Source organism: Schistocerca serialis, unplaced genomic scaffold, assembly GCF_023864345.2.
Source record: "Schistocerca serialis cubense isolate TAMUIC-IGC-003099 unplaced genomic scaffold, iqSchSeri2.2 HiC_scaffold_1187, whole genome shotgun sequence".
NCBI classification, from domain to species: domain Eukaryota; kingdom Metazoa; phylum Arthropoda; class Insecta; order Orthoptera; family Acrididae; genus Schistocerca; species Schistocerca serialis.
This window is the reverse complement of record NW_026047389.1, coordinates 54,226-57,500: the sequence shown is the minus strand read 5'-3', so window position 1 is coordinate 57,500 and position 3,275 is coordinate 54,226. Positions and strand designations below refer to the sequence as shown.

Sequence of the window (3,275 nt, the reverse complement as noted above, 5' to 3'; positions counted from 1 at the left end):
GTCAAATTAAGCCGCAGGCTCCACTCCTGGTGGTGCCCTTCCGTCAATTCCTTTAAGTTTCAGCTTTGCAACCATACTTCCCCCGGAACCCAAAAGCTTTGGTTTCCCGGAGGCTGCCCGCCGAGTCATCGGAGGAACTGCGGCGGATCGCTGGCTGGCATCGTTTATGGTTAGAACTAGGGCGGTATCTGATCGCCTTCGAACCTCTAACTTTCGTTCTTGATTAATGAAAACATACTTGGCAAATGCTTTCGCTTCTGTTCGTCTTGCGACGATCCAAGAATTTCACCTCTAACGTCGCAATACGAATGCCCCCGCCTGTCCCTATTAATCATTACCTCGGGTTCCGAAAACCAACAAAATAGAACCGAGGTCCTATTCCATTATTCCATGCACACAGTATTCAGGCGGGCTTGCCTGCTTTAAGCACTCTAATTTGTTCAAAGTAAACGTGCCGGCCCACCGAGACACTCACTCAAGAGCACCCTGGTAGGATTGCAACGGGGTCCGCCTCGGGACGCACGAGCACGCACGAGGCGCGTCGCACGCCTTCAGCTCGCCCCACCGGCAGGACGTCCCACGATACATGCCAGTTAAACACCGACGGGCGGTGAACCAACAGCGTGGGACACAAATCCAACTACGAGCTTTTTAACCGCAACAACTTTAATATACGCTATTGGAGCTGGAATTACCGCGGCTGCTGGCACCAGACTTGCCCTCCAATAGATACTCGTTAAAGGATTTAAAGTGTACTCATTCCGATTACGGGGCCTCGGATGAGTCCCGTATCGTTATTTTTCGTCACTACCTCCCCGTGCCGGGAGTGGGTAATTTGCGCGCCTGCTGCCTTCCTTGGATGTGGTAGCCGTTTCTCAGGCTCCCTCTCCGGAATCGAACCCTGATTCCCCGTTACCCGTTACAACCATGGTAGGCGCAGAACCTACCATCGACAGTTGATAAGGCAGACATTTGAAAGATGCGTCGCCGGTACGAGGACCGTGCGATCAGCCCAAAGTTATTCAGAGTCACCAAGGCAAACGGACCGGACGAGCCGACCGATTGGTTTTGATCTAATAAAAGCGTCCCTTCCATCTCTGGTCGGGACTCTGTTTGCATGTATTAGCTCTAGAATTACCACAGTTATCCAAGTAACGTGGGTACGATCTAAGGAACCATAACTGATTTAATGAGCCATTCGCGGTTTCACCTTAATGCGGCTTGTACTGAGACATGCATGGCTTAATCTTTGAGACAAGCATATGACTACTGGCAGGATCAACCAGGGAGCTGCGTCAACTAGAGCTGAGCAGCCGGCCGCCCGGGAGTGTGTCCCGGGGGCCCGCGCGAACACGCAAGCGTCCGCTCAATTATTCTGCAAACAGGAGGAGGCTGAGCTCCCCTGCACCATACACCTCGAAACCCTCTCAGGTCCCGGCGGCGCGCAGCGCCGTCCTAAGTACTTGGTCGGGTTCGAGAGAGGCGCAATCGCCCGGGGTTTGGCGAGTAGACGCTTTAGGTGCGACCACCCGTGCTCCCAACTGAGCTTGCCGCTGCCGACAGAGGCCCGGGAGCGTGCTGTCGTGGCATTGCCGGCGGGAGACAACACGCGCCACCTACGGTGACCGGCAGCTCCAACGCCAGCGCCACAGAAGGACAAAAGCCCCACTTGGGTGCCGAAGCGAACTCTCCCAGCACAGCGCACGCGCCAACACGTCCGCACAGCTGCGATACAAACCACCTGCGAGAACCGCAGAGGCGACCGAGCAGCAGACGGCGTCGCGGCGCCGAGCGCCGGGCGGCGGCGCATCCTCAGCGCACACAGTCCTCAATCGGACCAGCACACTGCAGATGTCCACCGCGCTTCGCACCGGGCCCGCGAGGACCTACTTTGGCCGCACGGCGCCGCGTGCAGGGTGCGCCGGCGCGCAGCTGCGCCGCCTGCCGCCTCCGTCGGCCGGCGCGCCTGCCACTGGCCGCCCCCACCAGCCGGCTGTAGCGCGTGCGCCCACGCACCGCGCGGCCAGCACGCCGGGAGGCCCCCCCTCACCGGCCGGGGACGGTCCCACCCAGCCACCGCCGCGTATCGCTTCACACCCAGATGCCATTCACGTTCGTGGGCATGGTGGGTATCGCTGGAACAACCGGTTGGTAGCTCAACCGATCGTCGCCATCACTGATTCACCTCTAGCGAGAACAACCGCACCACAACGGTTTACCAGTTGTTCATTTGCGTAACGTCACCAGCAAACGTAGGCGTCCATCGCCATTTGCAAATTCAACGATTGTTGCATGCCTGTGTCAGGTGTCACGACACACTATGTCTGCCCACATACACGCAACAACATGTGCACGCTTCGCGAACACGTGGAAGGTGGCCCCCGTACGTATGCGATGTCCATTGCGCGAACGACTGTCAACCGGCCTCTGTCGCATGTCGCAGATGTGGAACGCAGTGCACCATGCTATCACGGTGTGTGAGAAGAGACGACTACGTCTGACAACACGCGCCACTACATCAACAGACGGCTCATGCTGATCGCCATCCAGGGCATACCACACTGCAATCCAGCTCTTATAGGGAGACGACACGTAGCTGAGTGCACAACATTTGGACCGCATGGTTCGCCGTTGTTGGCGCAGTCGTTGTACGGTCACATGTACCACGATGTATCATTCAGTACATGAGGACCAATGTGCAGTACAGTGTGTGATTTGGACGTACAACATCAGCGGACAGTTGACACAGGCCGTACCACAGCGTAGGCTAAGTGCTTCGCCATGCGAATGCCAATGAACAACTGCAAATGCCAATGAACAACTGCAAAGGGCATTGAGCATGTACGTCCTGCTGCCATCCACATTACAGTGTATAGCTGCAAGGTGTTTAACATGAAGCGATACACTGGGGACCGGGCAGTGCGAGTAGCAAACTATATTGCGGGGGTTGCAGTTAGGCAACACTACACTAATTTAACGCGTCGTATGACAATTACAGAGCAGGTTAAGGCCCAACGTGTGTTGGGTTAAGGCCCAACGTGTGTTGGGTTAAGGCCCAACGTGTGTTGGGTTAAGGCCCAACGTGTGTTGGGTTAAGGCCCAACGTGTGTTGGGTTAAGGCCCAACGTGTGTTGGGTTAAGGCCCAACGTGTGTTGGGTTAAGGCCCAACGTGTGTTGGGTTAAGGCCCAACGTGTGTTGGGTTAAGGCCCAACGTGTGTTGGGTTAAGGCCCAACGTGTGTTGGGTTAAGGCCCAACGTGTGTTGGGTTAAGGC

General features: G+C 56.5%; 1 non-coding gene across 1 annotated transcript in view; it reads right to left on the bottom strand.

The window, feature by feature from the left end:
- Positions 1 to 1,289, bottom strand: part of LOC126434390 (small subunit ribosomal RNA) — a 1,910-nt gene extending 621 nt beyond the window's left edge. The window contains exon 1 of the ribosomal RNA XR_007579189.1: positions 1 to 1,289. This exon is cut by the window's left edge and continues 621 nt beyond it. This is a non-coding gene — a ribosomal RNA (small subunit ribosomal RNA).
- Positions 1,290 to 3,275: the final 1,986 nt, after the last annotated feature.